Here is a 26422-nt window from a genome sequence, read left to right as displayed (position 1 = left end):
TCCTGTGTGGAGGTGGGTGTGAGTATGTGACACCTGGCCCAATGTGGAGTGGATTTTGCAAATTTCTTATATGGTGGACCTAGTATATATCACAATGTCCACCGTACAGTGATAACAGATGTGAAATAGCAAAGAGGCTGGAGTGCAAATCCATACACATACATGTGACATCAAGGCTAGGTAATCACAGTTAGCAACCCCAGTATTACCCAAAGCACACTCTCAACCAATGTCTCATACACACACACACTTGCCTAGGTAACAGCCAATATGTGGGTAGTACACTGCATATTGGCCACTGATAGTAACTATGGAGTTATTGCAGTGGACTACAGAGGGCATGGCACCCTGTCTATCTGTCCAATAGGTACGTATATGCAGACAGTGCACCTTCCCCATGTTCCCCACTGGACACCTGCAACACCTGTGGTGCCATCAAATGTGACCCACAAAGGATATATCATGCCTGAAAACATGACCTGTATGGACAGATGCCACTGACACCAGGGAGTGCCATTAGCATGCTATCAATGTAGGTGCAGGGTAAACCTGCTGTTCATTACCTGTTTTCGCCACAGGTGGCCAAGACTGGCACATCTGATGATAATCTGTGTCACAACATGAGCCAGACACCCCAGGTACAGTTCCACATATCACTGAACATGCATGTGGGAGGTGCGCACATCCCAGACATCATCCATGTCATGGACTAAAGAACACATACATGGCAAGCGATGCACAGCATTGGCCACACGCAATAGTCACCAAGGTGACTGGATGGTGGATACAATACCCACCTGTGTGGGCAAATGCAGAAACTGCAGCCCTGAGCCACAATGCAGACCGTTGTCATGTGGCCTGATGCCAAGGTATGCCCATCACATAGTCTTGTATAGCTATCTGGCAGAGTCGACCACCACACACCCGTGCAGAAATGCACCCATACATGTCAGTACTGGCACCCTGTGTGTTTGTGTGTGTGCTTTATGATGCGTATGATCACATCCACACTCACTACAACCCCCATTGGCATACAGAAGCATGTTGTATGATGTCAGACACCTCCCCCATGCCCTTTGCCCATATAACCTCCGTATGACCCATGTGGTGCATGTGATACCTGCACAGTAATGTGTTGTGGAAATCTCACTAGTGATGAATTTTATTCCTGTCCCTGCCAAGAGGGTCAATGTGTGTGCATCCCTGTGAGAGTGTGGCTGTGTTGATGCTGGTACCTGTTCATGTGGACAGGCACATGTACTACACCTACCATATAGCGTCCATATCCCTGCTGCAGATGTCACTCACCATCACATATATGTTCTGAGGGCTCCACATCAAGTAACCTATGTGACTCATCCCAATAACTGCATAGAACTGTGATAGCACTACATAGTCATCAGGGGTTTTATACCCTGTGCTGGTAGGTGTGTGGCACAAACATGCTTAAGATTTACTTTCCCACCCCTCCCTGACTTGTCTTTGCCTCTGTCTGCCTCTCTCACTCCCTCACTGGTGGATGTGGAGACCTACACTGGCTTTGCTTAGGCAGCAGCATGTGTATTGTAAGTTAAGTGCATGATCAGCTGATGGCCTCTGCATGAATTTCAGCCATCCTCTAGCTGATTGCATGTGGAACAGCTGTGGTAACATTCCTATAGCCAATTGCATGGAAACACACTCCAATATCTAAGAACATCATGTTCGTGTTGGGCCTTTTCATTCACTGTGAGCAGGAACTCGATCTGTTGTTTGGCAAACAGCATGTCAGATGGATTGGGGATTTACCTCTGACAACATACACTGTGGAAACAGGCCAACACACAGGAGGGTGGTGTGCCTGACCTGACTACAGACTGTAAGTGCTGATATACTGCATTCGGAGTAATGTTGGTTTAACAGGGTTTGTGCAGATATGGCTGTCCTGCCATGTCAGTTCTGTGTTTATGAGGACTCCCCATCTGTAGCGTCATCTGCAGACTGGGTAGTGTGTGGTGCCTTTGGTTTCATGTGTTACCCACAGAGCATCTATCTGTGAACTGAAGAAGGTGGTGTGAGGATTGCAGTCTGTAGATGGTGAAAGCCGTGACAGTTACTGACTTCATATCCCTCATAGGACATATGTTGCACAAACCCTGTTACAACAGTAAATGTATGTGGTTATCACAGCAACATGTCAATATTGGCCCTGTGTATGTGCTTCCAGCCATAACTCTGTCAACCTTTGTACATATGTCATGCATTAAGAGGTGCATATGTGCTATACACCATAATTAGTGTCATACCTGATAACAAGCCAGTGAGATATCAGACTGCTACACATGTTATGTACAGTAGGGGTTATATTTGATGACATAACCTGGAAATTCTGTGGCTGTTTGTACAGTACTGAGGTCTGTGTACTTATGGTGAATGTTGACAGTGTGTGTATTGTTAATATGTACTTTGGCCTGTGTACAGACTGTGGTAGTTTTCATTGTTCTAGGTCCCATCCTATCTGATGTTACATGCTGCTCCACTGTATGTTACTGTATTGGCTTACATATTTGTAGGGCCATACACACACATGTCTCATACCACAGACAGGCATCAGACCACAATGTGTAGTGACCCAGTATATGTAGGGTTAGTGTGTGAGTGGCACATATGAGGATGGTGCTGAACTGTAATATTATGCTAGCTTACCATATGTGGCTGTGGCTGTGTTCACATTGGTTGTGGTTATGCAGTTTCAAAGAGGGGTATCTTACCCTGTGCTGTGACATGCCTGTAGAGCCTGCTATATATGCAGGTACATGTGCATTCCCCCATAGGAGATGTAGGCCAGTGATTGCACAGTGCTTTGTTACATGCCTAGCAGCTTAGTGTACTTACCCAGTGAAATGTCATGTCCAAATACTTGCCAGATGTACTGCTGCTGGGCCTCCCTTAACAGTCACGTATGTCAGACAGAGCAGTGGGATGCTGTACAGATGTATGTCAATATCTAGTGGGTAGTATGTGGCCATGGCACCTCTGTACCAGCAGTTATTATGTGTCAGGACAGACGGTGTGTGAATGCATAACCTATGGGGGCAAATGTATACTAGTCGTTATGTGTTATACCCATCTACATGGCTGTTAACATCCATATTGTCAGGCTTGGTCCACATGTTCTGCACTAAGGGGTTCTGTGTATACCTCTGGACTGTACAGAGTGTGTCAGAATGCCCACATATATTGACCAATATCTCTGCTGTAGTCCACAGGAGCATTACTTGCTTGCAGCAGTACTGTACTATGATGTCCTTAGGACGTCTGCAAGTAGCCAATGGCACACATGTGAAAAGCAGATGTGACCTCCCACACACACCATATTTGTGAAGACAATCCCTATTACAGTAGCAATAGTCTACTAATATACCTGCTATACATACCTGACATCCCCTTGCACTACGAAGTTGGGACTATAGAGGCTGAGGTAGGGCTACATGCCATGTTCAGGACATATGGTGAAAATATATGTACATATGATTATCCAGATATCTATATATAGATGGGTATATATATATATATATATATATATATATATATATATATATATATATATATATATATATATATATATATATATATATATATATATATATATATATATATATATGTACATAGATATGCATATACACACCCAGATATATACATATACAGAGCATTATATGTCTACACATATACAGATAATGATACATATGCACATATACGTATACCATGCTGCCATTCCTGCCAGAAGTTCACTGCTGTTTTATCCCCCACACATATGGTGGGGCTGGGGCCATATATGTGTGGGCTTCACCTATACAATACTTGTGTGCCCATATGCACTCCAGAGGCCAGTAAATGTTACAGTGGTATATGGCCCTGTATTATTGAGTCTGGGGGGATGCACCATACACAGCCTAAGCTGTTACAAAATGTGGGGGTATCAGGGGTGAGCTGCCTTAAGGTATCTGGATGTACAGTACCATACATTTCACCTATCTTGACATTACTTACATAAAGTGGGTTACTGCAGGCCTACTACCTCCTGCCATACAGACTGTTCTATTTGTCAGTGTGCCTGTGATGGTGTAATTTATGCCTTGTTATGTAACAGTTACATCTCATTTGGTCAACTGAAGTCTTTACCACCTAGTGATTGTGTACAATGTGTAGATAGAGGATGCTGAACTATACACCTGCATTACATACTGTTGATTGTGTGGTATCCTGTGGCCCATTCTTTACTATTGTACAACTTGAAGGACTTGGCCTGGACAGCAACAGTCGTGGACCTTTCCAGACTACTGTATTAGTATAATTGTTTCACAGTTGCATTACTCTATTTATATGGATGACAGTGTCTGAACAGCTATATGACATGGCATATAAATCTGTAATACTACACACATAAAGGTTTTCCATTTCTGCAAAACTGTGTGTGTGGTGTTTTATCCTATGACCTCTCTGTGGGTATATGTTGCAGACAACGAATGTCATTTGTATGGGTGGCTCATCCAGTGTCCAGTTGTTAACTGTAGGCATAGTGGCTGTTGCATATTGTGTGCACCTACTACATAAGTATCTTACTCTACATATCTTTGCGTGTGTATGTGTAGTCATATGTATATCTATATGTATATGTATATATATATATATATATATATATATATATATATATATATATATATATATATATATATATATATCTGTATCTGCATATATGTGTCTGTGTATATTTATTCTGGGGATGTTGATCGCTTAGCTTTCACATTGTACATTTCCTATGGGAGCCAGACTGTACTGCATGATATGTTACCAATACCAGCCTGACATCATACAGGCGCGATGTAGTATTGTTAACATCTTGTGCCCATGTCATGGCAGGACCTGGTTATGGGATCTGCAACACTTGGTAGTGTATTTCAGGGGGGACGTGTTTGGCTGTGGGGGGGGTATACCTATTCGTACAAGACATATATTGTTTGGGGCCTCTCAACCCCATTAACGGTGCACGTGGACATATATGATTTAGTTAATCTCCCATTGATATCTACACATCTATGTCCATATATACCTATATGGATATATATATATATATATATATATATATATATATATATATATATATATATATATATATATATATATATATATATATATATGTATATATACTTACATATATGTAACTTGCTGTGTATATGTAGACATATAGGTGTAGACATATATATGTGTTGATGTAGGCATTTGCATATATATATGTTTATATATATATATATATATATATATATATATATATATATATATATATATAGATATGTTGTATCTGTTTAGATATTAACACACACATACATCTAAATGTTGGAATACATTCTCTGTACTGTTTAGTGACTGGGCTGGATGATATGTTTTTGAAAACATCACATTTATGTATATCTGACATGGCCTAGTGGTAAATCACTTTGTCTGTGGTGTGCAAGGTCCTGGGTTTGAGTCTTGCAGAGGCTGTTTATTTTGTTGTTGGGCAGAACATGGGCTGTTGGATACAGAGTGATTAAGGCACTTTAAAGAAGTTGTAAGCGGGTTTGCGCATGTTTGCATGGTGGTAAGCACTGCTAACCTCCAGTTACAGTTTATTTTACTCAGTTAGCTTCTAAATTGCTTACTCAGTGTAGGCATTGCTTACCCCTGCACAAACAGGCTTAGACCCGCTTACTGCTACTTAAAAGTGCTTACTCCCACTTACCCCATGCTAATTTCTTTAAAAGAAAAGAGAAAAGAGTTGATAGGAAAGTGGTGAAAAAGGGGCACAGAGAGGGAAAGACTGTAGGGGAAATAGCTAGGGATGTGCAGGAAGGGTGTAGGGAAGGTCCATTGCTGCCCATTTCTTCTACACCAACAGCTGTGCATATGCACTGAATTTGGAGGTAGATTTGGACACTCAACCCCCTGGGAGAGGGGTGAGGACAACAATAATTAGTTGTGATGCCAATTAGACCAGATATGTGTCCAGTGGACACTTGTGTGAAATGGACAGCTATGTATGGGGTGAGATTTTTTTGTGGGAACAGATTGCCCTTTTTTTCTTTTTTTCAGGTGAGAGTGGGATGTTTGGGAGGGGTAGTAGGTATATTTGGGGAGGTAGGTCAAGTAGGTTAACAGACAAGACAAGCAAGATGCATACAGGGGCATTATATGACACATGTGGGGGTAAACACCTTGATGGGGAGGTGTGTTGGGATATCGGAAGCCCACAAGCCCCCTAGTGGTAACAGTGGGACTGAGGTCCCCACTCATGGGCAGTCACCACTGCACCTTAACAGCCCTGAAGGTGGCTGTGCTGGGGGCTGAGTCACAGAGCCAGGCTGACTCTCTAATCACGATATGAGGCCCTCACGCTGGCATAAAAGGTAACCAAACTGCTCATTAATCACTCTATGCACCACATCCCTAACCTGACGACAGGTGAATGGTGCCTGTCTGTGCCCAGTCCCAGGAGGGGCAAGTCCCATCCCCTGAGGTGGTTCCACTCGAAGGTGGTGCAGGATCAATGGATAGGAAGGGCCGGGGTTGGGCCCCAGATATGTTTGTGCCCGTTGCCATGGCCAGCTGAGCCGGGACAGGTGGGTCCACTGGGACCGGTCTTCCCAAGCGTGCTATAGTGTTTAGATTTCATCATATATGGGTTAGTAATAGTCAACATATTCCAGGGTTAGGTATAACAGCATGCATATATATTCCCATTAACCCAGACACCAGATACGGAACAGTTGCATAGCAAACAGGACACATGCATATATGGGACCACAGTGGTAATAAGAACAGCATGCAGGTACATTGATGTCACCATGCCACCAATGTTGGAATAACTCAATATAGCACATGCATGGGAACCATTAATATATTTATCAAAGAATTGGACATTATCAGAGTCAATACATACCATTTGGGGTGGGTATGTTGATTATTGTTGGAGATATGGTGGTGGGGGGAACATGTCAATTAATAACTAGTATATTCCTGTAGTCCACATTACTTTCCTAGTCAGTGCTGTTATCTGTACCTTACAAGTCTTACTACACTACCCTATAGCCTTACTTTGGACAGTGATATGGCTGTCATCATCATTACACATGACCCGGTTTTACCTGCAGTATACACCTCCTATCTTGTATACCTGTGGAGGAAATGTTTGTTAACACTAACTGTTTCTACACATACTCCCAGATTTTGAGTTGCTGTTTTGCATATAGCTATCCAACTCTTTCTGCACAGACTCTGGCCATGTGTTGACCGCATGCTGGTGTGCCTGGACATATCTAGAATATTGCCCTCTTCCACTTTTAGTGACCTGACACACACATATGCATGCTTTCCTACACAGTTATATTATGTAGCACAGTGTGGATGATAGTGACCAGTGATACTTTATTATTCAGATAAACTGCGACACTCACAAATCCCTACAATACCAACATGAACAGTACCAGTACAAGTTATAATGGCCTGTATTTCTCAGCACAGTGTTTGTATCCAATATACCTGTGGAACAATGTTTGTTAGCACTTCCTGACTGTTGCCACACAAAGTTCCAGATTACACATTAGTATTATGCACATACATCTCACTCTGTTGCTGTACACACTCTGGTCACAGCTTGACAGTATGGGAGTGTAGATAGGACATACTTGAAATATTATTCTCCTAACAGTTTTGCGGGTTGCTACAGTGACAAGTGTGTTCTCATGAAGTCTGACAATCACTTGTATTCCCTGTTTCCTGGCTACACATCTGGGATCATCCCACAGACTTACCAGGGGGACAGGCAGTAGATATGGACACATATACTGGACATTCTGGCCTCACCTGTACAGTTGTGGGGTATGCATCTGTATGCAACCTAATTCCACTCCCAGGAATCAGACCATGGCTGTGTCTGCTACACCTTAAACACTGTCCATCACAGTTGTGTCTGCTATATAGCTATTGCTGTATATCTCCCATCTGCTTTCTGTCTTATTAATCCCCTGTGCTTTTGCATTCTGACCTTGTATTACAACACTCATATACAGTTTCCTAGACAGTTATATGTTGTTGTACAGTGTGGGTGGCAGTGATGTGTAATACCTCATTATTCAGAGCAACTGCATATCATTCTTGTATTTCTGGGCACAGTGTTGGTATCTGACAGACCTGTGGGAGGAATGTCTATAATCACTACATGAGTGTTCCAACACACAGTACCAGAGTCCACATTACTATTATGTACATACATCTCACTCTGTTACTGTACACACTCTGACCACAGCTTAACAAGTTGGGGTGTAAATGGGACATATGTGGCTTCTTAATCACATAATGTACTGGGGAGTTGCTATTGTGCCAGCTTTGTTCTCATAGCTGTGTGTCAATCAGTTGTATTTCCTGTTTGCTGCCTATACGTCTGGGATCATCCCACTGATTTCCCAGGGGGACAGGTTGATAGGCAACAGATATGTGCCACTTTACTAGACATTCTGGACATATCTGTACAGTTGTGGGGTATGATTCTGTATGCAGACTACTACCACTGGCAGGATTCGAGCCGTCACTGTGAGTGCTAAAAAACTACGGTTCACATCTCAGTTGCATGTGCTATTCAGTTTTTGTTGTCTCCATTTTCCCTGTTTACTGTCTGTGAGTCTCTCAGTTGTACTAAATCGTCTCTGGGGATTACACCTGTCATATACAGGCATTCCTACACATTCAATTTATGGTGCACAGTGTGGGTAACAGTGCTTAATATTACAGTACTATTACACGATTGCATATCTACATTACCATATGATACCAGGATATACACATGCAATCCAGCAGTTAGACCTGTTTTGTTAGGCTATTACACTTTTATTGACTTACAGACAATATGAGATTCTTACTGCCATATTCTCTAGTGTATGCAGTACTTGCCTTGAACAATACAGGTTTTATAATAGCAATTGATTTACTACTACTTTTATTTTTATTTCCTATGACAGTAAATGCATAAGTATTACTGACCTGCCTCGCATCCCAACCTCGCCCGGTGACTGATGTGGGCCTCCTGGTTCACAGCCCACTCCATTGCAGCTGTGGGGGACATAAGAGGAATAATTAGCCATACCTATCCATGATATACCTCAGCTGGCAATTATTACACACATACTGGGGTGATACTTACATACGTCTGGAACATCCCCTGACACTCTAGCCACTTGGAGCCACTCCTTCAAGAGGTCCCCCTTCCGCCGCTTCAGGTCAGCATAGTGGTGTCTGACCTGCTCACCTGTTCGGGGTATGCCAGTGGCACTAGTGAGGTCACAGGCGAGATGGCCCTGGAACTGGCCCTGCAGCAGTCTCTGAGCATGGTCTTTAACTAGTAGTCCTGCCATGACCTTGGACTCTTGGATGCACCAGCGCTGCTCCCAGAAGTGCATTCCTTCTCCCCTTACTGCCATAGTGCCTGCAAGGGGAAGCTACAACCAGTTATGAGATGTATTCCTGCCTCTTGGGTTTAAGTAGGGCTGATTTCCTGCACTTTTCTGTGATTGGCCAGTTTTGAAAAGGCTAAGCTATGGGCAAACCTGCTTACCTAAGGTAGGCATTGTTTAAAGGGGTATACCACTGGGAACAATGAGTTAGCTGGTCTACACATTGCTCACACTTCCTAAGCTGGCTTGTCCAATGCTTAGCATTGCTTACATTAAACATACACCAATGAACCAATCATTATAATGCCTTTTTGCCATTGTGTTATTATTCATTACACCTTATATGTATGCCTGGTATCCATGATTAATGTGTGCGTACACTCTGTGGGGTCCTTGTGTTTTATTGGGGACTTCAACACTCTATTACAATTACACCTCACTTCTGGGCTTACTGCTGTACTTCAGTTCACATATTTATGTTATGTAGTGGGTTATGGTACATATGACTGTATACTGATGCCTTTCACAGGTTCAGTTTGGTTATACTATGAGGACTTGTTTGCTACTACCTCATTCTTCTGTACTTCTGGGATGGCTTGGTGGATAACTACTGGGACTATGGTATATAGGGTCCTGGGTTTGAGGATCATGGCTGTTTATTTTGTTGATGGGCAGAACAAGGGCCGTTGGATACAGAGTGATTAAGGCACTTTTGAGCAGTTATAAGCTGATTTGCGCGACGGTAAGAACTGCTAACCTGCCGTTACATCTGCTTACAGAGTGTTAGCTTTAGAATTGCTTAACTAGTGTGGGCATTGCTTACCACCACCCAAATGGGCTTAAGCCCACTTACTAGTGCTTAAATATGCTTACTACTGCTTATTTGTGCTTACACCTGCTTACTAGTCCCTTATTCATTATGACACTGACACCTCACATGTGCATTTACTGCAGGACTCCAGTTTATAAAAATATGTTATTTAGTGAGTTATGCAACATAAATATTACTCATAATGTGCTATGCCATGGAAAATGGAATCTGCTGCAGTGGGACTTGAACTGGGAATGCCTGCTCATAAGATGAATGCTCTGCCCACTACACTATAGCTATGCTGCTTCATTTGCATATATCTTCCTTGTTATCCTCTTCAGCCATTTAAGTTGCATTAACCATAGCTAAGCAATGGGCACACCTGCGCACCTACAGTTAGCTGTAATCGGACTTAAAAAAAAGGATTTCTTCATTTTATTTAAACATTCTGTTGCTTTTATACACAAGGGGGACTGTTGCTGGGGATATGCGGTCACCTGTGAGTGGTCTCGCTCACTGCATACCCCTTTCTGCTGTTCTGCTCTCTGGTCTCAGACATGTTCCCTGCACTGTTACATGCTCCATGTAAGCCTAGGAACTCGGGCAGCACGCCTCATTAATATGCATGGCATGCTACCATCCTGCTCCTAAACGGTCGCTTCTGTACAGGACTAAGCTAGTCCTGCACGGGAGATTAGTTAATCTGGGGGAAGTCTGTAACTAAGAATGAACAGATGTCTGTGAACACACACAATCTGTCAGCAACTGAAATAGTACATTATAGATGGGGAGGGCACTAGTACGCTGTGAATTGAATATACCTGTAACAAAAATGAGGGGCAGCAGTGTACCACGCTATTATAAACTTCCATGATAAAGACAAAACATACTTACAGAAACTAAAAACAGAATTAGAATATGGCTTTAGCTGAAAGAGATAGAATAATTTATGCATGTTGTCAGAAGCTTGTAACTGAGTTTTATTAGAAACCCATTTTATTATAGTGAAAGAAGTCAGTGTAGAAACTGAAAGTGAAAGAACCCCTACTGCATGATATGGAACCTTGTCTGAATATTGCAGTCATTAAAGAAATTGCCAGGTGATGCTAAGAACTACAGACTTCTAGTGAGAATCATCTTAGAAATTTCAGGATTCAGCATAAGTTTTGGGTAAACAGGTAGCTCTATCACAAGCAGCATGGTAACACAGCATAAACAATGTTAACAGCTCAACATCTCATACCAAACTGCCCCCAGCTCAATACTCAGAGCATATTATGGGGCAGATGTAATGGCAGTTGCCACAGAAGGTTAAGACTATGAGTTGTAGTTCTTGTGGTACAAAGTTTGATTTCCTCAGCCCTTATTTGCCTACTAGTTGAATAAAATTTGCCAAAATACACTGGAATCTAGTATAGAAAATATTATTGCATTTACAAGCTTGGGTGCTATATCTTCTAATGTAGGAATTATAAACCTTTCATGCACAATAAAATCATTGAATCTTTTCACATCAGCACAGATTTTCACTCAATCATTCATTTTAATTATTTAGACCATAACAGCACAAGGGTGGCCACTGTGGTGCAGCGGTTAGCATTGTTGCCTCACAGCAAGACGTTCCCTGGTTTGATCTTTGGCTAGGGTGCCTTCTGTGTGGAGTCTGCATGTGCTCCCTGTGGTGGCGTGGGTTTTCTCCAGGTGCTCCGGTTTCCTCCCACATCCCAAAGACATGCTGTAGGTAGATTGGACACTTTAAATTGGCCCTAGGTGTGAGTGTGTGTGTGTGCCTTCTGTGGAAGGTTGGGTGCCAGGCTGGCAACTTGACACTGTAAAACTCCAATGCCAATCATGAGTGGTCAGGTGATCCACTGTGGCAACCCCTAACCAGGAAAAGTCAAAAGAAGAAGACCATAACTGCACACCATCCAGTCTGTTCAGTAATGCTTTCACTATTGCCAAGATTTTACATTCATTTTACTTTTTTCTTCTACTTTTTTCTGAAACTTTTGATTTTACTTTGGACAGCAAAAGAGAGGCACACTTCTTGGTTCAGTTAAGGCATGTGGAACATCATTTGATGTTAGTCTTTTTTTTTTTTTTTTTTTTTTTTTTACTAGTTCAAATTAAAGCACGGCAACTTTGCCAAACACATCTAATATTACTTCATTTATTCTTTCTATTAAACCCATTTCATATGCCACAGCCCTGCTTTTCAGATTATTTATATATATAGACCATTCAGCACATAACACAAAACTCAAATTTGTACCCCTTCCACTCAGACATGGCTAAAAATTAAGTTCACCTGCAGAGCTATAAATGTTAGTTTCCATCACATGCCACTGTGGAAACTTCAGAAAACTTCTATATGTAGCACATGATATCACAGCAGGATTATTCCCTGTATCTAGGTATTAAAACACTTGCTTGTTCCATAAATCTGATATCTTCTGCATCTGTCATAGTAGTAACTAAACTCAAGAGAATGCTTTTTTGTACATTATTTTTAGCTTTATCAACAGTTCCAGTAGCAATCTGTTTAACTTGTTTTGCCTTACAAAGAACAGTAAAATGACCCAGTTTTTGCATCTCTTACATCTTCTGCTATATGCAGTAAACTGATCTGACTGATTTTGGTACTGGTCACACTTCTCTCATTTGCTAGGCTTACTTGCAGTCTGCTTCTCAGATATTTGCTTAGTCTATATAACATTATGACTTTTATGTAACTTGCCATTAACTTTCCCAGGGATTCATTAAACCACTACTGTATTACATTAAAGACAGAGGTAAAAAGGGCTGTTAATGTGATGTGGTATTTTGTGATTCATAGACATGTTAGCTACAATGAGACAAGACCTCATTGTTGGCCAATTTGCCTATCTGTATCTGTAAATTGCAGTTTACTAATACAAAGTGCAGACTAAAAGTCCCAGTGTTAGCTAACTGTATCAGTCCCTGGTGTCGAATGAGTCCATCTCCTTCTCCCTCTGATCCTTGTCTTGAGGCCATGAAAACACTAGTGTAGTATCCCTGGTGTGTAGTTTCACCCCACTACTACCGATCCCTGTGCTATTTTAAGTGTTGGTATAGCATAAGTCTTTAGAGTAATTCCTGTTGTCATGCCCCCCCCACCCCCTGAACCCCTACTGTTTTAAGTGATGTTAAAGCACAAGTATACTAGTAATCCCTGGTGCCTGGTATATAGTGTCTCCCATACCCAATCCTCATACTGTTTAAAATGCCATTATAAATGCTGCAGTGGCACAAGTATTTAGAGTAATCCGTGGTATATAGTTCCCCCCACCTAATGTTGCAGGCTGTGTTCATTGGTCTAGAGGTGTGTGGAAATAAGGCAGTCATACCTACCTAACATCAAACAAAACCCCTCTATGACCCTGTTGAAGCATAGACTGGATGACTGGATTTGCATACCTCTCAACCTCTTAGAGCAAGAAATCTGGACAAGGGCATAAATAAAAGTGGGACAAAGACCCAAAAATAGTGACAATTTTTAAATATTGCTCTTACAAACTTAGAAAGTTAATAGAATAACAGGTTTTGTATTAGCATGAATTTTCTGATGGTTATGAAGTCTGAAACTCAAATGTCTGTCATTATTTTCTAACTTAACTTCGATAGTTAATTATTTGCCACTAATATGCCAGAAAACCACAATTTTATGAGAAACAGACCAAAAATATGAAGCACAAATCTGGACATTCTGTGAAACTCTGTACAGTTGGAGGTATACAGGTACCACCAAGGATCGAATACCAGCAGTTTTTTTGAAAACACAGCTTTAATGAAAATGAACAAAAAACACATACACTCCAGGCATTAACGTCTCCTACCTACTACATTTTCATTTGCAAGTTACTTCATCAGATGTGGGCAGACTTATGAACCATTCCTTTTATACTCCCTCTGCTTGGTGACTTGAGTTAATTACCCAATAAAATGAAAATGTTAATTAACAATTAATGCAGAATACAATAAATATAAAGTGACTGCATGCATATACAACCTTCTCTGAATGAGAAGTACATATACCACCATTAAAAACCATGTTACCTAAGTACGTCTGTCTAAAAAACTGCTGGTATTCGATCCTTGGTGGTACCCATGGATTCTGTTTGAAGTGAACTTTGGTGCCTTGGTGAATATTTTACTTTATTACAGTTGAGAGGTATGCTGGATGGAAAATCGTAAATTCCTGCTGAGAATTTCACAGATGATCCTCCTAGATATGGGCAATCATTGCTAACTTAGACCTCGAGTTTAGGCAAGATGCCCTTATATTGGGTTTATCTAGTATTATATTGGATACACACAGCTAGTCTTATAAAGGTCTTCAGGTCAGTAGCTCAGTGACCACCTAAGAACCTATTCCTGAAGTGCGTCTGACTATCTTTATCTTTCTGTCTTTGCCTTGCAAAAAAAAAAAAGTAGATTGCTCATACAGGATATAGAAAAAGTGTGAAAGGAATGACAACCATATAAAATACTGCACTAGATCGAAAACTTCAGAATGTTCCACAACAGTACTAAAAAGCAAATGAACGAAAACAGAAATATACTGTAACAATATTCAGAACAATAGTAAACACATTTGTAAAAAATTCTGGTTAGCCAATAAAGAAATCTTACATCCTGGCCAAAAATTCAACCCTCTCCAAATAACTCACCACTTGAAACTGAAATAGAATTCGGCTCTTATTTTGAGAGATAGAATAGCACCGTAATCAAGGAATTCTCAACATTTAATCCCAACTCTGCCCAACAGCCTCATATCACCACATCTACTTTCACCTTCAAACATGTGCCTACATCCTATATAAAACTAGTCTTAAACTCAAATCATGATCTGCTTCAGCTGATGACCTTCCATGAGATTACCTTAAAATAACAGCCAATAGCATTGTCTATTTTGTCTCAATACTTATAAATAGGTCAATCCAGGGTTTCCACTTACCCTCTCAATGGAAAAAGTCACACATTATCCCTCTACACAAAAGGGGGAAATTCAACAGACATCACTGACATTAGACCTATAGCAATCTTATCCCCACTCTCAAAACTTCTTGAAAAATGTATTCAAAAACAATTGATAAAGTATCTCCTGTAAGAAGAACTCTGATCCCTCTACATGATACAGCATCTGTCCCTACCATAGTACTAACATTACACTTCTCACCTTCACTGATACTGTCAATAAAACCAAAGATAACAACAAACTAGTCTCCTCCTTGTTTTTATATTTGTCTCAAGCCTTCAACCCAGTTTGTCTCAGCAAACATCTACTTAAATACCCTCATTAGGTGTATCTCAGCCCAGCCTTTTGAGATTCAAAAGCTACCTATCCAATAGGTATCATTCAGTAAAATGTAACTCCGCCCTCTCCCCATACCTCTCAGTCACCACTGGTGTGCCACAAGGCTCTATCCATGGTCCCCTTCTCTTTAACACTCTCACCAATTTCCTCACATCCACACAACATGCCTTTGTAATACAAAATACACATCACTCCACACTCATATGCATATCAGAAAATCTGGCACATCTCCAAAAGAATTGCTCGGGAAACTTTAACAGCCACTGAAACATGGCTTTGTAACTCATAAATCATGCTCAACCCCCAAAAAACAAATTACTTCTTTTCCCCAAATCCCTCTTTAACAAAAAACTAAATTTAAAACCCTCTGTCTTAATAATGCAAACATTCATGTTTCTTCTCATAGCAAATTATTAGGGGTGATAGCAGATGATAATCTTAAATTCAGTCTACATATAGAAAACTGAATTAAAAAACTCACAAAAACTAGAGATGCTTTATAGGGCCGAAAACTTTCTCACCAACACAGCTAAAACTACACTTGCCACTACTTACCTTCTCCCCTCACTACTTCATGGTACTTACAGTCTTACTAACCTGCAGGCATCACAAAAAAAAGAAAGTTGAACAATGCTATAATAAAGTTGCCAAATTTGCAGCAAACCCACCACTGTATTGCACTAAGAAGCCTAAATTGGTTAGAACTACTCCATCAACTAACATATACACAGTTTCTTACCACCTACACAATTATCCAGCATCCATCTTATTTGCAGCACGAAATACCATTCTACACAACGATGTTCCCATTTGGTCATTACAATCTAGTGATCAAAACCTTCTCTGTATCCACAAACCTATCAAATCTGCTGGGCAAGGTCTGCACTCACACCATATTGTTAAAGGATGGTACACCTTACCTATTTTCATCATGCCAATACCCCCCTTCTGATCCTTTAAAACCCTTCTGAAAGACTTCTTCCCTAGGCCTCAGCTGAAAGTGGGTATTTATTACCTACATGGACAACCCTGGTAAACAAATATCAATAAAATCCAGATCTGTTCTTGCTCAACCTGCTATATCCTAAATATGAAGAAGCACCTATACATAGCTTACACCTCCTTACTTCCCTTCTTTACTCACTTCAAAATTCAAAATTCAATCAACGTCTCTTCCTTGACTATCTATCTAAATATGCCATAACCCTGTTTTTTCTCTCACTTCATATTGCAGCTCCTGTTTGCATTATACTAACTTGCCTTTAATTTCTCTAAATTGGCTAAAATTTCTCTAAATATTAAATCATTGTCATTTAAGTTGTCTGTTTTTAACCAGTTATCACATTATGTCCAATGTGATATAATTACTTAAACTGTAGATGTTTTGTATTATCTTTGTAAATTGCAGTATTATTGTTCTCAAAATCCATCCTCAGCCACTTGCATTAGGCATAAAAGATTCAGAAATAACTCTCCGCAACTATAATATCATCAGTAAAGACAGAACCCACAAAATAGGAGATGGAGTTGCTCTACTCGATTCCTCTTCCTTTTCAGTTACTCCATATTCTAAGCCAGTTCCCCAATTTGCCAATGCCGAAGTACTTCTAGCCCTACTCCACCTAAACAAGCATAAAAAATATGCTTAGCCTCCCTCTATATCCCTCCTGGTGATAACATACCTATTCTTGAGGACATTCTCTCTTGGCTCTCCACCAACATTACTAATGAAACTGTTATCCTAGGTGACGTTAACATCAACTGGTCCTCTGTCCAATACCCAACAAACCCCCTAAATATAAACCTCCACAACTTTCATCAGCTAATCGATTCAATAACCAGGCCATCTAAGGACAATTCCTCTGGAAGCACCCTAGACTGGATTCTGGTATCACACCCACAGCTTATCTCCAGTAGTGGTACACTCCCTGACTATTTCAGTGACCACTTTCCTACTTTTGCTCACCGTCATTCTCCCTCCCTACAACTGCCACATACCACCATCTCCGTACGCTCCATAAAAAACTTTAACCCCGACACCTTCTCTGACTTACTTAAACAATTTAACTGGAGTCCCCTAAATACACTTCACCTAGATGAAGCTGTCACCTATTTTAATACATCATTTCTAAACCTTCTAGACACCTTGGCCCCCCTAAGAATGAAAAGAATTAAGAGTAAAACCATCCCATGATTAACCAAAGATACCTTAGCTGTCATGCACCTCCATGATAAAGCCTTGAAAAACCACTATAAAAACAAAACCCCAGCCACCCTAAATGAATACAAAATACTCCACAACAGAGTTAAAAAACTTATCACTTCTGACCACAAATCCTACTATATCACCCTCCAAAACAATCACAAGACTAACCCAAAAAAACTCTGGGATAGTATCTCCTCCCTCTTCAACCCTGGCAAAAAGGAAAACCCACACCCTGATCACAATACTTCTGATACCAACCTAGCCTCCCAATTTAACAGCTTCTTCATTGACTCCATATCTAAATTAACATCATCCTTCACAAATACCTCCACTCATCCAGCTACAATTCCCACTACCCCTTCCTCCTTAAGCTCTTCCACCTCCCACCTCCCTCTCTTCTCTCTCAAACCCATACCTGTAGCTACTATAAAAAAATTCATTCTAAAATTAAAACCTTGCTCTAATGCCCCTGATAATATCCCTTCCTTCCTCCTAAAGACAGCTGCTGAAGCCATTGCCTTCCCCATCTGTATACTTATAAACCGGTCAATCTAAGAAGGTTATGTACCCCAAATTTAGAAAAAAGCCTACATTATTCCCCTCCACAAAGGAAGAAACAATAATAACATCTCCAACTTTAGACCTATTGCCATCTAATCTCCCATCTCTAAACTACTTGAAAAATGTATCCACATACAACTATTACCATACCTCACCAACAGTCACCTACTAACCCCAACACTACATGGATTCAGACCCGGTCACAGCACTTCTACTGCACTACTCTCCTTCTTCAAAACTGTAAATAAAGCACCAGAGACTCTAACTGCATTGTCTCCACCTTTGTCCTAGACTTTTCTAAGGCTTTCGATACCATCTCCCACTCCATCCTGCTGACCAAACTCTCTAACCTACATATTTCACCCTCTTGTATCAGCTGGTTTACCAGTTACCTTTCCAACAGGCAACAATCTGTCAAATGGAAGAAATCTACTTCCTCATTCCTCAACACTGTCACTGGTGTACCCCAGGGTTCCATATTTGGTCACTTACTGTTCAACATCTCATTAATGACTTCCACCACAATATCCCAAATGCTAAAATAGTCCAATATGCAGATGATTCAACAAGTATCTGTGTTGCAAACTCCATTCCCTCATTTATAAAACTAACTCAAGATGCAGTCTCAACCACTGAAAAATGGATGCATGATAACCATCTAGCTCTCCATCCATCAAAAACCAAACTCATGTTATTCACCCCATCCAAAAGCATAACTATCTACATAAATTCCTTCCTCATAACCAGTCACAACAACACATCCCTAGAAATTGTTTCCAGTGCTAAACTGTTAGGAGCTCTCATCGATAATCAGCTTAATTTTGATTCCCATATACAAACAGACATTAAAAAAACACATCAGAAACTTGGTATGTTCTATCGCCATAGTCGCTTCCTCTCTCCATCCACTAGGGTTCCACTTCTCTACCACATACCTCATCCTTTCTCTCCTTTATGGTGCACCACTCTTAACTAACCTACAATCCTCTATCAAAACAAAACTCTCCTCCTGCTACAACAAAATCACCAAATTCACCACTGGGCACAGATCCTCCTCCCATCACTGTACTGCCCTCCACAAACTAAACTGGCTAGAGCTCCCCAACTACCTTACCTACATTCAAGTAACTCATGCTCATAAGCTCATTTTCAAGCCCTCACTCTGCCCCTCACTCACCTCAACATTCACCATTCACCAACCTAGCAGACCCCTAAGAACCAGCACTCAAAACTTAATTGAACTCCACAAACCTAACCATCCAGCAGGCAAACTCCTACTCTCTTTTTCCCTAGCCCGTCTCTGGAGCTCCCTCCCACCTCATATCCACAGCACCAGCAGCCTCCCCATCTTTAAAACTCTCCTCCACTCACATTTATCATCTCTCTGGGAATGCTCATGTTCCCATCCTGCATAACATCCCCAGATACTACCTTACCCCCTTAGTCTACAATCATATCCCCCCTATGGGAACATACACATTGTAAATAACCACTTATGTTTAATATCTTCTGTACATACCTACTAACTATTGTCTTTATTTTAACATTTTCTTCTAGTGAACATAGAGACTAAAATTGTAAACTGATATGAATTGTTGCATTTGCTCTTCTGTGTATTCCAGTTGTATTAACATTTACTTGTGCTTGTATGTACTCTTCTGTCACTTTAACAAATTGTTATTTTATTTTATTTCACTTTTATTTCATACTTTTATACTTGATATTGTATCTATGGAGCTTTTCTCCCCAGGACTCCTTTGAAAATGAGCTCATTCGGCCCAATGGACCATCCTGGCAAACAAACTTCAAATAAATAAATAAATATAGTCATGGACTGCACCCCCTGAGACTGCAGCAGAGTAAATACAACAACCCGTCCTGCAGAAGCTTACAGACTTATCTTTTTACTCAGTATAGTCATGGGAACTGCTGATTGAGGGCTCAGTGTCTGTTATTCTAAAAGTGTATTAATTCTGGTTTAAGCACTTGGGCTTCAGGCCAGTTATTTTACATTAAGAGGGTTCGTGGTCTGCACTCTTGTGGGAGGAGAGGCTGGACTCTGCCCTTCTTAACTGTGAATTTCTGGTTAAAGGCTTATAGTACCTGCATATTTGAACTGCTTCTTACTGAAATTGGTACACCTTGTTTGCTGTACCATAGACTAGATCCAGGCCTGCTGAATCTAGCTTTGTTTGTATAACTTTAGCACTAACCCAGACATTCTTTAAAGTATTCAGTTGTATTTATTACTGCTTGGTAGTAACTTGATTAAAGTGTAGCTATCATTCTAAGTCTTTTGGATTAAGCACTTGGGCTTCAGACCAGTTGTTTTACATTAGGAAGGTTTGTGGCCTACACTGTGATGGCAGGACAGGTAGCTTACATCCTTCTAAGTTAGAAACTGCTGATTGAGGGCTCAGTGTCTGTTATTCTAAAAGTGTATTAGTTCGGGTTTAAGCACTTGGGCTTCAGGCCAGTTATTTTACATTAAGAAGGTTTGTGGTCTGCACTCTTGTGGGAGGAGAGGCTGGACTCTGTCCTTCTGAGCTGGGAATTTCTGGTTAAAGGCTTATAGTGCCTGCATATTTGAACTGTTTCTTACTGAAACTGGTACACCTTGTTTGCTGTAGCATAGACTAGATCCAGGCCTGCTGAATCTAGCTTTGTTTGTATGCTTGTTGTTTGTTTGCTTGTTATTTCCCTGAAACGCTAATTCCACCTAAAAGCAGCTTTTCAGCTTCTGTGGATCCCTAGTGATATCTGCATTGCTTACTGTACTTATTTCCTTGTTTCACTTGAAAAAAGTTACTGTTTGTCATTTTGCATTTAAGTTACCTGTAACACATTGCATTTAAGTTACCTGGCACTTGCTCACTAAAGCAATTATATAAGTCAGCACTAAAAAATTAAAAGCACTACACCCTCACAAACTCACCTTGAGTACCTTGTTCCCCATTGGCCCTTTTTTCAATTATAAAGGAATTCCCAATACTATTCTAGCATGTCCAAAGGTCAGTTGTCAATCTCCTCTCCGGTCCAGCTGGTGAATCTGGGAATCTTGAGGCAATGTTACAACTGCCTCATGTACACAGACAACCCTCTCCTCCTCCCAACAAATTCCAACACATGTGAGAGATGCAACCATATAGCCAAACTGGAGGCTAAGCTCTCTCAACTCAGTACTGGCGTATCCAGTCAGGAGGAGAAGGAAACTACACTCACTACGATTCCAGTCTCACAAAGACCTACCACGACAGCAAACCAAACACATAAACACACAAAAATATACTCGGAGGCTCTAAATAAAAATCTGCCTAAGCAGCAAAGACCTCCAAAGCAGACACCCAAGCAACCACTACCCAAAAACAAAACACGTGCAACACATAGCTCACAAAGCCAGTGTGCCGAACAGTCACAGCCCTTAAGGCTAAACAACACACCTGATACACTTGTAATAGGTGACTCTATCAGGCACACTGACGCACCAGGCTGAACAAGGAGAAGGTCACGGTGAGCTGCCTGTCGGTAGGATCTGCCACATAACACAAGCACCGGGTCACTCCAAGGCAAGTACAAATATGACTCATTGTCCATGTTGGTGTGAATGACCTGAGATGTACCTCCCTGGACTACATGAAAAGAGACATAGAGGAGCTCTATGAGCATGTAGCCCAGGCCGGTTTGACCCTGACCTTGTGTAGCATCTTACCATCACCAAGAATGATGCCACAATATGAAGACAAGATGATCAATTTCAACAATTGGCTTAAATATTGGTGTCATTCAAAGGGGATCCAATGCCTGGTAGCCTGGGATGACATGCTCGACAAGCCACCATGCTTCGCTAGGGACGGCTTGCACCTGTCACCCCTGGGCTTTCGGATATTGGCAAAGGCTCTTGCTTCCCCCATAGTGCCTTTTTTAGGCAAGGCTCAAAAGACAAGCCCACTTCCATAGGTATCACAAGGGATAAGAAACTAAGAGTAATGCTACTCAACGCCAGAAGTCTAAACCTCAAGATGCACGCACTCGAAACTCTCCTTAGCATGGAGAACATTGATATCTGTGCAATAACAGAAACCTGGTTCAAGGATCCCAAGAGCACCCCAGCACTACCAGGTTATATCTCATGCCATGCTTTTCGGCCTCAAAACTTGGACCGAACCACAAAAGGAGGGGGAGTATCAATATTCATCAAAGATACCCACACCTCCAGGTTGGTGGCACAGCACAAAGCATCAGAGACTATCCATGTGCAACTAACAGTGGGTAAAACTGCCTTCCAGTTTATAGCCTGCTACAGACCTCCCTCCCAAACCCAGGAACCCCACTAGGCCTTCCTGAGAACACTGGATAATATGAAGGTCTATACAAACACCATTATATTGGGCGACTTCAACTACCCAAATATAGACTGGGAGCATTACTCTAGCTCCAACACCCTAGCCCAAAGGTTCCTAGAATTTATAAATTCAAATGCTATGGAACAACTTGTTACCACTCCCACAAGAGGGGAAAACATACTGGACCTGATCATCACCAACATGGGGACTCTATGCTCCAGACCAGAAGTGTATCCCTCACTGGTAAGATCAGACCATAAACTAATCTCACTGGATATTCACATCCCGACCCCACCCCCTGCCCAGAAAACCACAGTGAAAAACTTCTCTAAAGCAAATTTCACACTACTCAAAACCGAGGTGGAATCCTTCAAAGCCCCCGAGCCTGTGGAAAATACGGCCCAGACCGCAGAATCCTTTATAAATGCATTCTATGAACACCTTCAGGAATGCATGGATCATGCAATCCCAAATAAAACCAAGACCCAATCCTCCAAAGGCAGACGTCCTACCTGGTGGACCGCAGCCATAAACAAACTGTACAATAGAAGGAGGAAGCTACTACATGATAGAGCAAAATCCCAAAAAGGGAAGGCAACTCTGATCAGTATTAGCAAAAAACTACGGGCACTCATAAAATCGTCTAAGGCCAGCTTCAAGAGAAAGATTGCACAGGACGCTAAGGATAATCACAAGGCTTTCTTTAGTTATGTTAGGAACCTGGGTGGGAATTCCCACATATGCTCAGAATTAGTCCAAAATGACAAAAAATACATCGAACCCACAGACATTGCCAACATCCTAGCTGACAGGTTCAACGCAAACTTCTCCCCCCCCTCCCCACCAAAAGGGCAAATATCTATCCCAGCAGAGTGCTGCCCCCCTGAAATCTCAGATGCTCAGGTAAGAGCCGCCCTCTCCAAAGCAAAAAACACAGCATGAATGGGACCAGACGGTGTCCCGGGCTGCATCCTGCATGAACTCCAAGAAGAGCTAAACCCAAACATAAAACTACTGTTCAATCTCAGCCTTACTACAGGATATGTACCCAAAGAGTGGTGTACAGCAACAGTGGTCCCTCTCCACAAAGGTGGTGCCTCAACAGATCCTGGAAACTATTGCCCCATAAGCTTGACTAGCTTGGTCTGCAAAGCTATGAAAAGGATCATCATGGACCTCATAAATAAAGATATTGGGGACCTACAGACACTGGATCCTATCCAGTTCGGCTTTGTTAAGGACAGATCCTGCCTCTTAAACCTGGTCAATTTCTTTGAAACAGTCACCAAGGCCATTGACTAGGGGAAGATGGTCCAACACAGCCTACCTGGACCTCGCAAAAGCCTTCGATACAATACCCCACTCGGGCATTATAGATAAGCTCACCAGCTTAAATATAAACCCCTATGTCACTAGATGGGCTGCAAACTGGCTCAAGGACAGAACCCACATGGTTAGAATTGCTGGAGCTATGTCAGACTCCAAACCAGTTGCAAGTGGCATCCCACAAGGCTCAGTCCTGGGACCTCTCTTGTTCGGTATATATTTCTCGGAGGTACAGGCCAGCACGGAAAGACTGTGGCTGACCAAGTTCGCAGATGACTGCAAACTGGGCGCCATAGTCGACTCTCCAGCCGACACAAGCATCCTCCAAAAGGGCCTCATAGAAACAGACAACTGGTGCCAGAGCCATGGCCTCAAGCTAAATGCCAAAAAGTGTATAGTCATCCCCTTTGGCAAAAACAAAGTGCCCACAAATTACCACATAGGTGGTAATCCTTTAAGTACAGAAGAAGTCATTAGGGACCTGGGGACCCAAGTTGATAGCAATCTCTCATTTGACAACCACATGGCCAAAGTGGTTAGAAAAACATTTTATATAGCCCACCTAATCATGAAGGGATTCACATCTAGATCAGGGAGGTCGTGCCTCTTTACTCATCCCTCATCAGGCCCATAATTGAGTACAATGCCCCTTTTGGGATGTACCTTACCAGACACCTGCAGCACCTGGAAAGACCCCAAAAGTACCTTAGCAAGAGGATCAACGGGCTCAAACAGACGCCATATGCTGCCCGGTTAAAGAAACTCCAGCTCTACTCAGTGGCATACCGCCTGCTCAGAGGCGATCTGTGCCTGACGTATAAAGCCATGTCCAACCCGGAATTAATGGACATGCTGCACCTCAGAAAATCCAAATCCCATCGAGCTACGTGCTTGAGAGACTTGAACCTCAGCACTGAAATAAATAGGACATGCTGGAGGGACAGATTCATAACCCAGAGGCTCCCTTCACTCTGGAATAAAATCCCAGTCCAGGTTATTCAGAGTCCCTCATTGACTCTCTTCAAGAGGAATCTTGATGAGTGGATGGGAGATCATAGGTTTACCCCAGGTATCACTTCTGTGTCACTGTTAGACAGAGGCACAGCATACTAACCTCGAAAAAGGGCATAGCAAAATTAATTTAAAATGGGTGGCGAAAGCCAAACACACTCTGGCTAGGCTTATAAATGCCCTAGGGCAGATAGCCTAGTATGAACCTATGAACCTATGAACCTACTGCTCCCCCATACCTTAATTTATTCTCCTGATCACCCTTTATTAATACACTAGATTCATGAAAATTGTTATATAGACCAAAAGACCCTGGGTCATTTGGAAAAAGAAATGACAGAGGAAGTGCAGAAATATAATGAACAAAATCTAGAGATGTTTGAAAGGTATAAAAAAGAAACATGGACATGGGAAAGAAACAGAGATTTGATATGGTAAAATATTTATGGAAAGGAGAAAGCCAAACTAATCAATACAAATAAAGCAACTGCAAAGATATTTGAAGAGAGAGATAGAGACAAAGGTACCTAGAAATGGAAGAATTTCACAATGCAAAAAATAAGATCTCAAAGAGGGAACTAATAACAGAAGATTAGTAAAAAAGAAGCTAAACAAATAAAAGGTGAATACCTAGTCATACTGTCACCTCCAGAACATGCCAGGAAAGTGAAGGATTTAATGTAGAAAGTCTAACACGGTTATACCACAGTATGATGGAGCTATGAGTCCCCAATGTATAGAGAAACAGGAGAAGTGGGAGACATCTGATGAAGAAATATGGGCATGGGAAAGAAAAAGAGATTTAATATGGTGCAATATTCATAAAAAGGAGAAAGGAAAATTAATCAATACAAAATAGCAGCACCAAATATATTTGAAGAGAAATACAAGCAAATGCATCTGGGTATGGAAAATTTTACAATACCAAAAAAATACGAAAATAAATGAAGAAAGTACAAAAGAGGATTAGTAATGGAGGAGTTTAAGAAATAGAAACTGAAATTATGCCCCAGGATTCATGAAAGGTAAAACTCCATGCAGGAACAGTGTAGCAGCTCCTGCATAGAGTTCAGCCGCCGAGCAATTCAGCAAACAGCTGATCCAACGTGCACGAGCCTGTCTACACTGTTCCTGCTTAGAAGACCATGGGGGATGCTAATTACCTCATTTGCTGGTAAAAACTAAATAGTGATTTAGGAAGCAGCCAAGTCTCCGTGCAGGAACAGTGTCAGTGCAGAAATGTGTTCAGTTAATAACTGAACACATTTCTGCAAAAAAGAAAACATAGGCATGACAGCACAAATAAAAGCACGTGTTCACATCTGTAGGAATGCCACTGGTCAAATACATGGCGATTAGCATGAA

Source organism: Protopterus annectens, chromosome 3.part0 (assembly GCF_019279795.1).
Source record: "Protopterus annectens isolate FY-2018-M chromosome 3.part0, PAN1.0, whole genome shotgun sequence".
In the NCBI taxonomy this organism is placed as follows: Eukaryota; Metazoa; Chordata; order Ceratodontiformes; family Protopteridae; genus Protopterus; species Protopterus annectens.
This window is presented reverse-complemented; position numbering follows the sequence as displayed.